Source organism: Centruroides vittatus, unplaced genomic scaffold (assembly GCF_030686945.1).
Source record: "Centruroides vittatus isolate TY-2023 unplaced genomic scaffold, ASM3068694v2 contig_923, whole genome shotgun sequence".
Classification (NCBI taxonomy): Eukaryota; Metazoa; Arthropoda; class Arachnida; order Scorpiones; family Buthidae; genus Centruroides; species Centruroides vittatus.
In genome coordinates this window covers 995,313-1,009,758 of record NW_027122610.1, presented here as the reverse complement: position 1 = coordinate 1,009,758, position 14,446 = coordinate 995,313, and the positions used below count along the sequence as shown (strand labels likewise).

Genomic DNA, 14,446 nt, shown 5'->3' with positions numbered 1-14,446 from the left:
TTACCAAATCAGCTCATCTGTAAAGGATTATGGCCCCTGAAGTCACCAGATATAATTGTGTGTGATTACTATCTGTGGGAAAAATTGAAAACAAAAGTTTACAAGATGCATTTATAGATGCATGAAGACTTGAAATTGAACATTGAATGCAAAATAAGGAACACCTGTGTGGATGAGCTTCAATATGTGTTTACAAACATGTTCAAGAGGATCAAAGTGTGCATTAATGTTAACAGTCAACATTTTCAACACCTTTAACACCTCCTATAAACCTGAATGGGTAAACCTGTTTGTGCATTCTCATGTTGAGACCACTTTTAAATGATACACCCTGTATTTATACACATTTACCTGGTTCTGTATTTTACACATTTTCCATTTACATTTTCTAAGGAACACACATTTGAAAAAAACATCCTATTTTTCAGAAATTGTTTTAATGTTATATAATATTTAAATCTATTACCATATTCACTCAAATGTAAGATGTACTTTTTCAAATTTTAGAAGCTTTGGAAAAATGGATTCATCTTAGATGTGATATAATATGTTACAATTAGCAACCTGTAGTGCTATGCTTCTTATTTCTCTATCACACATTCTACTGCATCATTTTATTTAAGGATTTTATTAAACCATAATAGTAAATATCTAAGAAGTCAACTTAGCTCAATCTTGTTAATGTCGTACAGTAATGTCATAAATACTTGGATAAAAAAAATAACAGAAAAAGTTGTACAGCACTCTTTCAAGAAATGTTGCATTTCCAATGCTTCAAACAATAATGAGGATAATTGCATATGGAAAGATGTGAGCATTGAATCCACTGTTGATTCAGAAGAGCCTAACATTTAAAGTGAAGAGGTTCTGACTTTAATATCTTGGAAGATGCTGATGTATAACTTAGTTTACTGTGCAATAAATACTGAATAAATTTACATAAATTTGTCTCTGGTTGCCTATTTTTCAAAAAAATTTGTGGATAAGCATTTAGAAATTACGGTGCATTTTACATTTGACAGCATCTTATATGGCAAATACAGAATAAATACAGTACAGTAGAGCATCGTTTATCCGAAAGCCGGTCAACTGAATCAAATGTTTTTGATACTAGATTAACTTCTAAAGTATAATTTTTTTGTTTTTATATTTTTCAATATATTTATTTTGTTTGTACAAAATAAAGAAATAATTTTTAACAATACAATAGCCTTGATTATTATTATAAAAATTTTTGTTAGGCTTAAAATCTACAAAAATTCAACATGAAGCGACACACAACGGAGAAAAATTTCAACATCGTGTAGGTTAATGTATTTTTTCGTACATAATCGGTTATTCGAAAAATCAGTTATCCGAACAACCCCAGTCCCCAATTGATTCAGATAAACGATGCTCTACAGTATTTGTAGTTTATAATGATTTTTTAGTACAGTGACTTTTTAATTAATGCAAGGTTTGCAATGCATTCCAAAATCTCTCATGGAATTAAAATTTGTACATAATGTAAGTAATACCCAAAATGGCAATAATAAGCTTATTAGAATAACTTGAGAGTAACTTGTAAGCTCTCTTCATAAGTTACTCATAAGTTACCATCCTGTTGAAGCATAAAAGTAAAAAAAAAATTATGCGTATTCAATGGATGATCAATTGTTGCTATTCAGAAAAACAAAATGGTAAAATGGAGTGCTATTGCACTAGCCTCTTAATTTATGTAAATAAGGTTACTGTGCATTATTGTAAATTTATGTAATTTTAATATCTGTAAGTCAAAAAGTCATTGTATCTAACTAAGAGTAGAAGAGTAGAAATTTTCTGGGACACATTGATTTTGATTTATGTACAATACATGTTAAAATATTTCTTCCTGGGTGTTCTCAATTTATGTGCTGTTTTCAGAAACCACTAATTGCAAAATTACAAGTGGCTGAGTATATACTATACAAAGGAAAAACAAACTTACGAAAAAATTTTGTTACAATTGTAATGATTCATTTTCTTTAGCATTGAAATAGCTTGAATTGTTTTTGAGTCTATAGTTCTGGGATATATTTTTGAAAACAGCATAATTAAGTTTCAAAGTTATTTCCAAGCAAGTGAAAATTACTCTTTATTAAGAAAATTATATACTGTAATTTTGTGTGGATAATTTTCATTGGCATATACGGTACCACACAGAAAATTGCTAGAATGGAAATAAAATATCTGTATAATCTGCACCATTGTATACTTTATACACCTTTAGAGGAACAACTGAAAGTATGATACATTTGCAATTTAGAAGATACTGTCTTAGTTTCACAAAAAATATGTAAATTAGGTAATCCAAAACACACATTATGTGGACATATTTCAATTTGTTAGCACTTCACTAATAATTAGATATAATTGTAAAATAAATTTAAATGGAAAATGGAATACTTAAACTTGTTGGAAATACAGATAACCAAATGACAAAATTTTTTATCCTGTTGCTTTGTTTTTGTTTTAATATTAATAAAATATTTAACTTGTGAGTGATGTAGAAATTGTTCAATGCAATGTGAACTTCTTTATATAGTAAGACTTAATGGATTTTAATGGTCAGAGCATCCATGAACAGCATCCAAAGGATGATGAAATTTTTCATCTTGTTTATATAATTACCATTTAGAAAACCCTGAATTTGAAATATAAGTGATTTTGTACAACCACGATCATCGTCTGATTCGGAGTTTCGTCGCCATATTTTGTAAGCAAATATCGAGTTGTTTCATTTTTTATATATGAGTTAATTTTAGATATAGCACATTAATGTACTAACTAATAATTGTTCCAATTCATTAATAAAAATCAACAAATATAGTGCTGATTATATTGATTGGTTTGACAAAAATGTTGCGATTATGATTTAGGCCTAACTGAGATCGAAAAAATACAAATAAGCCACGTAATTATTATATTATTTTAAACCCGTATTGTTTATATGATATTACGTAATTTATATACTTTTTAGATATTATCAATACAAAAGTGGAATTCCAATATTTCTGATAGTGCTAATGCCATCTTATGTACTATACATTTGCCAAACCAACTCTATTACTACAGTCAGAAAAAAGTGTACTAATAATATTGATACATTACATCATTATTATGAATAAATTCATCAATGTACTAAATATTTCATACATAAAAATACAAATTTTAAAGCTATATTGCAGTTTTTAACTTTTTTCATTTTATCATTATCTCTAAAACCATGTCCAAATAACATTAAACCATAATACATAAAAATAAAATCCACATACATCAAAATTGAGTAATGTACAGATAAATCTTCCTAGTATCAGAAACTGTTTTTTTTGTTTCACCTAGGTTTAGTCAATCATTTTTTATTTTCAGTAGAAAATATTGTAAAATCGCTTAAATCAGTCAGCATGCAGGTAAGGAACTAGGTCAACTGGACTAGCAGGGTAAGACAGCCCAGAAGTCCATTTTATATTAAAGTGGATTTCTACTGTAGTTTAAAAAATAAAGCAAATAAAACAAAATGGTAATGACCTAATCTTTAGTTCTGATTTAATCAGCAAAATGATTAAATCAGAACTAAAGATCAGGTCATTACCATTTTTATAATGTCATTTGTGTAAACAAGGTGCAGTGGTGCATCTTGTTTACACAAATGGTCCTGGCCCCCCCAAAGAAAACGAAAAGAAATGCTAAAAAGGTTTCCAGAAATCTTTTACTGATTAATATTTCTTCTTTTATTTATATTGTGTCGTGTCTTCTATTTCTATACTACTAATGAATTAGCAGTCACACAAGGTAGGAATTTTATTGAATTCACATTAAAAAGTTTTTTATTTGTTTAACTCAGCTCCCCCAGATTAAATGTTGAGTGTGACATTGACAAGATGAAATATTGCATAGTCAAGTTAGGGTTGTATGTAATTTTTAGTTGTCAGAATTCACTTTAGTCGTATTATTAGCATTGCAGTTATAACATCATGTCTTGACTATCAACAGGACTAACTGTTATCAGAATTGACAATGAGAAGTTTTTCTTTGGTTGAACATGATTGAACAAGCTAAAGCATACAATAAAATCAACAATAGATTATAAATAGTTTCTGAAATGATATCATTATAAACAGAGGTGGAAACTACTGGAAATTTATTGGCTTCCAACATACAAGTTTAAGTAGAGGGGCCTAATAATATCAATCAAAGCATGGGTTGATTTGCAGAAAATGAGAAGACTACAGATATGGCATATGATTTTCCCAAAAACTAGTGTAGATTTATACATCTACAGTAGTTTTTGGGAAAATCATAATGGTGAAAAAGCCTTTTTATGCATTATGGATGTATAACATGCAAAGAATTAAACAACCCAAAGCCAGAATATATATACAGTAAAACCTATCTATGGTGATCACCCACGATTCCTTAAAAAAGTGGTCTTTTAGACAGGTGGTCGTCCAAAACAGGAGGTGCTGTAATACCATATTTCTGCATGTATTTTGCTCACAGATATGGTTTTTAGCCACTTTTAGCCATGGCAATTGGTGGGCAAAAATAAAGGTGGCTAAAGGTGAGCAAAAAATAGGCAAATTTTTTCAATGATAGGGCTATATTGGTACTGTATTTTATTCTTATCGGGTAACTTGATTAACAGAAGTCGTCATGATTTTATAAGACAGATTTAATACCAGTATTTTAAAGTTTATTACAGTATTTGCATTTTTTTGATTGTAATGTACACTTTTTTTTCTGACTTAATTAATTCAACTTGGTTCTCTTCGTTTGCTCCTCAGTTATGTGTATTACGTTATCTATATTGTATCTCTCCACCACTTCGGTTGTGGTTTTCATTAGTTTAATCTTATTTTAACTTTAAAAATATTAAAAGATACAGTATTTAATATTTTCTTAAGTACAATAAAAAATTATTAATTAATAATAAAATGATTTTATTCTTTCTTCTCACAATATGATTTTATTACTTCAATGATAATGACGGAATTGAAAAAGGAAGGTTGCCTGTAAAACTGATTTTTGCATTAATGCATTTATTTTTACAATATTTAGCATGCGAAAATTATGTGATATTATTTTTTGAAAATGTCGTGGAAATAAGGTAGGTTGATACAGAAACTATATATTGCACATACGCACATGTATATGAGCTTCAAAAAAATAAATTTTCTGAAACATTAAGATCAGCCAATTAATTGTATCGTGTACAATATTTTATACTCCTAAGGAAAATACTGTAGGTCTATGGTAAAATAAATTGCGTTTTCCCACAGTTAAACTTTGCCACTAATTGTCATTGTGATAAACCATTTTCACTTTCTCTGATAACTTTAACACTAACGACAGCACTTTGCATTTCTTTTGTTTTCCAACAATTTTGAACAAACTAAAATGAATTTCCTTTGTTGCTAGACTAATTCATTAACACCTGCACCTAATTCCAAGGGTGGGAGAAGTGCCCGAGGTGGGTTTGAACAAGAGTTTAGACCAGATACATTTGCAGAAGTGGTTGCGGGGATACTATAGATTACCACCTATGGAATTTCGGGACTTTGAGTATATATCTGAACCAAGGGGACTGAGACGAGTTCAACGATACCCTACTTTTGGACTGGAGACGAAAAATAAAAAAGTTATCATACTTTTTTCGGCGATTGCATGATTGGGAGTCGCGTTGCTCTCTCTGCTAAGCCTATCGTGTGTTCGGCAAGTTCGGCAAGTCAGCCATATATACCTTCAACACAGGCAGATGTTGATCCATGAGCACACCGATCGTCTGCAGTTGGAGTTAAGTTCTTTTCGCATACCCTCATGCTCCTCGACCTCGGGGCCTACGGTCCCTCAGCCACCAACACGCTTGCTATCGCTCATGGTCGGCTAGTGCTACATGCCGCTTTTGCAGCTTGTCCAACAAACCTAACCTATCCCTCTGGGAGATGACCATAGTCCGACGTCATGGTCTGACGTCATGGTTTGCAGACTTTACTGCAAGATGGCGGTACTAGCAACTACGGTGCTGTCTGCATGATAGCATTAAAAAAGTAAAACATCAACTGCACACCGCGATAAATAAATGATAATGTCCACAAAAAACCAAAAACAGTGCGTTATCATAACACACTGTTTTTGGTTTTTCGTGGACATTATAGCATTAAAAAAGTATGATAACTTAAAAACTATGATGACTTTCTTATATTTTGTCTCCGGTCCAAAAGTAGGGTACTGTTGAACTCGTCTCAGTCCCCTGAGTTCAAATATATACTCAAAGTCCCGAAATTCCATAGGTGGTAATCTATAGTACAGCCGTGGTTGCTTATTAGTTGTATGTTGTTTCGGACCAAAAATCTATGCCCGCGGTCGTGTTACGCAGGTGGCCATTTAATACAGGTAACTTATACGAAGACTCTATGTATAAACTATTCCGTGCCAGAAATTTTTGCTCATCTTGACAAGAGCCCGTTGAATGCAGGTGGTCTCCTAAGCAGTTTTGGTACTGCAGGTTTTATTGTATGTATATGTATATATATATAAATAAGATAGATAGATACATACATACATACATACATAGCCAAACAATTGCCTTAAATACTTGTGCTTAATTTAGATAAGAGATGGCTCCTAATGTTTACTTCTAGTAGCAAATTACTTAGTATTAATTATTAAAATTAGCAGAGTTATAGCCCGATTATTTAAGGCAATTGTTTGGTTATGCTAAGAATTTTTCATGTTTTCTAAATACACTCTTTATGACTTTAGACAAAGGAAAAGCTGTTTGATGTTCATAATTGCAAATTAAAATCATCGGATAACTGGTATTATTGCATAATCTGCATCCACTTTCAATTTAACTTTAAACACAGACAGTTTACAGTTATCTGAATATCTCTGAATGTCTGTACAAAATTATAAGAATAATGAACATTTGTTCTAATAACTTTTGATTTGCTTGCTATTCATCTAGCAAATAAGAAATTTTACATTAGGTTGTCAAAAATATTGAATATTGAAATACTTATCCATTACACTCTGGAAATTCTTAAAGAATTGGCTAAAGAGAGAGAATTTTGTAGAGGTAACGAGACCTTCTCCTAAAATTTACTTATAGTATTTATAAACTATTAAGTGTAAGAAACAATAATTAATAGAGGAATATTATCTCAATCTAAATCAATATCTTGATCAATGAGTTTAATGGCATCTGAATTTAACTTAGAAGATAAGTTTTCTGTTATAAAAGCTATGTCAACATTCTAGTTTTATCCTGTCATATTTGCATATGTTATACAGATGCTGTTATGTTTGTATTTCCAGTATTGATTATTTTAATCAGCATATTTTGTAATTAAATTTTAAATAAATAAAATCTAGAAATATAATGATAAAATTAATTTGAAATAAATGCAAAATTTCAGCATAATAAACAAATTGTAAAGTGAAGCATCACATAAAATTATTCTAAACAAATGATGAGCATTTGCAATTAATAAGATGTAGCAAATATCCAAATTAATGGTTTTTCTTAGGTTTTTATCTCAAAAGTTTCACAACAGCTTCAGGAACATTTATTCTATGTTTTGCTTATATTAGCTCATCAAATGAATGGAGACATTACAAATATTTTGACTGATGTCTGTTACCAAAATTAGCATCTTGATGTTTTTTCCACAATTACAGTCATCATGCATTTTCCACAAAGTTTTCACAAATGACTATCTTAATGCACAAATATAACAGATATTTTGGACTTAATTACACAATTCAATTCTTTAAAATTGTTGTAAACCATTAAAAACTATTGAAAGGAAAAGTTATTCCTTCAGTATTTTGAAATGGTTTACAGTATGTTGGCTCTTCCTATGATTGCAAATCACAATGCCAAGCATTGTTGTAAACCCACTAATAGGTTTACAACAATTTTAAAATTAAAAAATAAATATTAAAATTACTGAGTTGTGTTGTGTAATTGTGTCAAAAAATATCTATTGTACAGGATACAACCACAGTTTTTTTCCTACAATTTCAACAAAAAGTATGTTTAATACCAACAGTTAAAATGTTTTTTTTTTTTTTTTTCATATTTTACATTGTCCTTCTTCGTATATTAGCATAAAGGATTTAATCTCTAATATATTTAATTTGTATTATGTTTGATTTACATATGTCTGGTATTGAGGAATTTTTGTGTTTGTTTGGAAATTTGTATGTAGTATAAAATCTTGTTTGTCCTAATTTTTGTTTGTATTTGCTAATACTCTAGGAGGCTAATGTAAAGAGGTCAAAAATATTTTTAATTTGTGGTATTACATCTTATTTTTTGCTGGAACTTTAGAAAAAGGTTTGGTTGTAATCTGAACTTTCTGGTCCAGATATGTACTATATATATAATTTTACACCTATTATATTTGTGCATTAAGATAGTTATTTGTGGAGACTATCTTAATGTAACAGACACCAGTCAAAATATTTGTTGTGTCTTTATTTATCTGATGAGAGTGTATCAACTAAAATATTTAATGAATTTGGAATAAATGTTTCTGAAGCTGCTATTATGACTTAAGGCACTGCTAGGAGTGTTTTGGTGAGATGAGAACATAAATTATTAATTTGGATATTCTTCATATTGACTTTCTCTTAGAAGAATCAAGATCTAGAAAGTCTAGATCTTTATTTTTCATATCTTCTTAATTATAAAATACAGTAGTCCCTCATTATATTGCACTTGTCAGGAGACAGCATGATATATCTAATATAATGAGTACTGAAAATTCTGGGCTTTTACTAAACATATTATACATGTTATGGAATCTCTATCCTCTATTCTTTCATCAGCAAGTGTTTGATATAAAATAAGCTTAGTTTTGCAATACAGAATTTTATTTATGGTTATACCAAATTAATTGAAGTTTATGTAAACATCAATATCACAAATGTTCATTTGGCATTATGGTTTCTTTAATTAACAATGAGATTTAAAGACAAATACTGTCAAATAATATATTGCTTTTAGCCCGTAATACTATTTAATACTTAGTCTAAATAAATAGACACACATACATACGAGCTTATCACACCAGACAATGAGATTAATTCACAAATTCTTTAATGATTATTAACACCAATTCTATAATAAACTATGGCTCTTTTAACATGTACTTAATAAAGAACACAAAATGCATTTTGACACAATAATATGTCTATATAAAAACTGTCTATATAAAAACTGTCTATATAAAAACAAAATATCAGTTGCGATTTTATTATACAGTACTATATTTCATAATAAATCGCTTATTAAAAATGTGTGTAATTTATATTTTTCAATAAAAATTATAAATACAGTAATTGAAAATTAAAAAAATAAATATTGAACATGTAATAGACATCAGAACTTATAAAATTACAGAGTAAAAATTCTCTAAATAGCAAAATAAAGTTATAAAAATTTTATAACTGTTCAAAAATAAAGTAATTTTTTCTTTACACATTAGGCAATGAATTCAAAATTTCACACCTTTATGTGAATTGACACAATACCATCAATTTACATAAAGGTGTAAAATTTCGAATTTACAGAAACTTGTAAATGAGGAGACAGTACTTAAAACCAATAAATAAACAACTTTTAATGTCAAAAGGAAACATAAATGATAATTTATCTGGCCACCTGTTTTGCTTATTTAGATCTTGAGGAATTTATTGTTTCACCTGCAGTTGTAGTTACAAAGACAATGGTAGGAATAAAATCCCATAGTTTATTGCAAAAAGAAATTCAATGGCAATTTAGAATTATTTAAAATTTATTGACAAGTGCTTTTAAAATTTGGGGACCTAAAATAAGTGTGATTATATCTGAATCTAGGATATAATGAGGGGCTACTGTATTACTTTTTAAAACATGAATTTACATAGAAGTAGGGATTGCATTATTTGTAATAAATTTACTGGTAATCAGTTGAAAATGCATGAATAAATATGTTGGTAATATGGTATTTTCTTACTGATGAATTTGGTAAAAATAGACATTTGAGAAGTTTTTAAAACCAAATATTTATTTGTATACACTTTTACGTATTGTTATAGGCAGAAGTGTCAAATATGTCATTTAAACTGTAACAACAGTTTACATGATTTATCTTTTAAATTATTACTTTGTGGTTCTTTACAATTTTTAAAGTATCATATTACAGCACTCTGCTGAACAGTTTGGTAATTTCTTTCTTTACCAGTAACATCTACAGTACACATCTTAAATAATAGAAAGATTTGCATTAAATTTTAGTTAAGCAACTTTTCAGTTGACAAATTGAAACATATTTAGTTAAATGTGAGTGCCTGTGCTAGCTGCTTTGTAATTACAGCAAGTAAGAAAATTACAGAATGTTCTGCTTTTTAAGACTGTTACTTTTCAAAATAGAAGGGCTATATAATTGGATCTAGCATACTAGTGATTGCTTTCAACTCATAGTTTTCAACTCATGGATTAGTTGGCAACTGAACAATCACTAGTGTGCTAATTAAAATTTTACAGTTAAGTACTGGAATTTATAACTAGCCTTTTCAAAACATATTTATTTCTAGTAGAATATAATAATATTTTCTTGCATGAATGAATGTTTTCATATATCTATCGAGATCTGCTTTAGGTTCGATAATATTCTACCAATGGAATGCCCAGAGTTCAAAAATTAACTGCCGATTGATTCAAGCGTTCAAAAATAATTATTTAATTAATAATTAATTCATTAATTTGAATGCTTGAATTAATTGGCAGTTAATTTTTGAACTCTGGGCATTCCATTGGTAGAATATTATTGAACCTGAAGCAGATCTTGATAGAGATATAAAAATGTTCGTTCATGCAAGTAAATATTATTATATTCTACTGGAAATAAAAAGGTTTTGAGTGCTAATTTTTGTGTTTAGAGTCAAAATTCAAAAATTACTGGTAAATTGATAACATTCTAAAAGTTTGCTGTTTCACCAGTAATATGAACATTAGTAAATTTGCAACTGCTATTTATAAGTCAGAATTTTCAAGATAAATACAAAAAAATTAGATATTTAATGACTAATCATCATCTGTAAGCTCTCAAGACTATATTCTTATATATGAATTTATGAGCACCAAGTTTTTGGCTCTATGGATTACTTATCAAACACTATTGACATTGTCGGAGTAATCACAAAGAAGTGGGTAGATACAGATTTATTATAACAATGGTATGTGTTTTGGACAAGCTGTCTGTTTCTCTTTAGCTGTATCTGTTACATTTGATGTGTGTACAGGAGTCTACAAAAATACATGTAGTTTTTTGTTACAAACATATGGATATATGATTAAAATAGTTCAAAATTACATATACATCAGCTACTGCCATAATTGATCAGGCTAAATTTTGGATATATGATTAGCCCAATTAATTACAGCAGTTGGTGGTGTATTTGCTTATGATATGGGGTTTCATTTGATGTATATTTCAAAATTACATTTTTTTTAAAACATATTTATACGGTACTGTACATTCTATTTTATTGCTAATGCATGGATGACTTCATTTTTGAGATTTTTCACAGATGTAATATTATGTTTTCCATGCAAATAGCAACCAGAGATTATAATTATTGCTTGATGAAATTAATTGTGAAGTAAATAAACTATGGAAACAAACATAATACAAAGTTATGAACAAGATTACAGTTACGAAAGTAAGAGCTATTTTAAGAACGGTTACATATTTTTGCAGTCAGTCAGCTTGTACAATGTTTTCTATCACAGAAGTGATGCTACTGTAGGGTGGTATCTGGTTTTGGTGATATAAGTGTTATCTGCTGTCTAATAGGTTTCAGATGTTTAAGTAAGGGTGCCAGATGGGAGTTGTACCCCTGTGTTTTTGTTTATTCTTATGTTATCATAAATTTTGATAATCTCTAAATGTTTATATAATTTGCATTTATATTTTAATCATAAATCTAAATGTTTATAACAAAAAACTGCACGTATTTTTGTAGACTTCTGTAAATCCATCAAATGTAATAAATACGGCTGAAGAGGGACAGACAGCCTGTTCAAAATATATACTGTCGTCATAATAAATTTGTGTTTACTCATTCCTGTGTGATTACTTTGATAACATCAATAGTGTGTGATAAGTCCTCTATAGAGCCAAAAACTTAGTGCTTATAGATTCATATTGTAATATAAGGACCAAAAGCAAATCACTAATATATTCTTATATTTCAAATAGGTATTTTTCAAACTTATTTGCAAATAGTTAACATAGATAGTGTTTGTACATTAAATTCTTTTATATTATAATAAACAAATGAAAGTTCAGTTAGTTTTATTAGGAAAATCTTAGGAAAATTAATTAGAATTTAAAGTAAATTTGAATAATAAAAAGATTTGCATTAAAATATTAGTAAATTTGTTTCTTTATATACAAATCTATATATAAAGATATAAAATATGATTACTTTTGAAAATATATTTATTTTTAATTTATTTACGTAAAAATTCATTGGGTTTTGAAAAATTTAAATTTATAAGTTTTAAAATAAAATATATAAATAGTTGTATTAACCAAATCTATTTGAAGCTTGTATTTAATGTTGTAAGTGATGTTACCAGTATTACTTTTAAATTTTTTGGCATTGTATCAAGCATATATTTTTCTATGACTTGTGTTTGTTTTAAGCTTTTAACATATTAGTAGCTTTATCCATTCATATTAGTTATAACATAAATAAAGTTATCTTATTTGAGAAATTAAAGAAAATTGAATGAATTTTATTGATATCCATTATAAGAAATGAATTACTCTGATTGGTAATTGTTGTCTTTGTAAGATGAGTTTGTTTTAATGTAAGTTATGTAAATAATATACATAGCAAATGTTTTACTAATGTTAATTTATTACAAAAAGGTGATTTTACTTAAGTTTATAACATTTAATTACTTATAAACTTAAAACTGAGTACTTTATTATGGAATATATTAGTATGTAAACTTACTGATAATTTAATATTGTTAAAAATGGAAGGATTGATCCATTTAGATGATAACATTAAATTTTATTTATATTTGATCAATCATTTTTGGGGTTGTCAGTTTGTTAATTCTAATAGCTTTATTATTGTAAAAACATTTTATATACCGACTTCAAGTTAATTGTGTAATTGTAACAAAATTCTTTAAAATTAGGAAACTATCATTCTCTTACTTAGAAGCACTAACTCTTTTATTTTCCTGTGAAAATTAATTCATTTCTTTTACTGTGAAGATATTCATAAAATATCTTGACTGACATAGTAAATACATACAGTAATAGTAGTAGTCTTTATTTTTAGTAATTAGGTTGTAAAAAGATTTATCTCAAATACTTGAATAGCATAAGTTAAAACACATTTGTTTAATTTGAAAATATAATAATAATAATAATAATAATTTTAGATCAAGAAAATAATTTTCTTGATCTAAAATCCAAATTATTTTTTTCTAATTATTAAATATTCATTGTATTTATCCTTATTATGAAATATTCCAAATGATAAAATATTTTAAATATTTTTGTCAAAATTTCTCAAAAATTATTCTTTAATAATACTGTATACTTAATTGAACAAATGCTTTAAATGAATTGTTGTTTAGTTATAAATGTTATCATTAAATAATGGTAATTAATTATTGAAATTACTTTATAATTATTAATTTTTTGAAAAATTTAATTACATTGTCAGTATGATAAAGAAAGTTGCTTTCTTTGCAAAACATATATGTATTATATTTTGTTGAGAATCTACCGTAATAAAAATTTTTTTAATTAAGATAAATATACAAAATGGGGTATCTGCCCAAAATTCTATCTATTTAAAATATTTTATTAATATTAATAGTTTTAGTTCGCTATAATGTTAGAGAAAATGCTTTATTATTTTTAAAACAGTGATTCTTAACAGGTGTAGTAAGGAATGTTTTAGAAATTTGTGGAGTATTTAGGATTGTTGCAATAACAATGCTATATTTTTATATAAGCCTTTCTTATTACGTGGTTTACCTTATGTGCTATTCATATAAGACAAACCATGATGTAAAGGCCCATTATCAAATTTATAATGAAGATGCACAATGAATAAAATTAATAATGCTATTTATTGATGATAATTGGATAACCTAAATGGTAAAGGCATTATCCTGTTAATCTGGGAAATTCAGGTTGAAGTCTGTGATTGCTCAGAAAATGTGGGTGGTTGGTTGACTTGGATATTTGGACCCTTCTCCCACTATTTAGCTACACATGTTGTGGACCTGGATAAATTCATAATAAGTATGTAAAAAGACTTTTTTGCCTATAGGAATAAAAGAATTAATCAACACACTAGAACCTTTTATATCCCAGTAAGAACAAAACTAATGTTTTCAACC

The 14,446-nt window shown here is 28.0% G+C and overlaps 1 protein-coding gene across 3 annotated transcripts in view; it reads left to right on the top strand.

Annotated features, from left to right (window-relative positions):
- Nucleotides 1–14,446, top strand: part of LOC136984557 (calcium homeostasis endoplasmic reticulum protein) — an 84,814-nt gene that overhangs the window by 27,581 nt on the left and 42,787 nt on the right. The window lies entirely within an intron of this gene.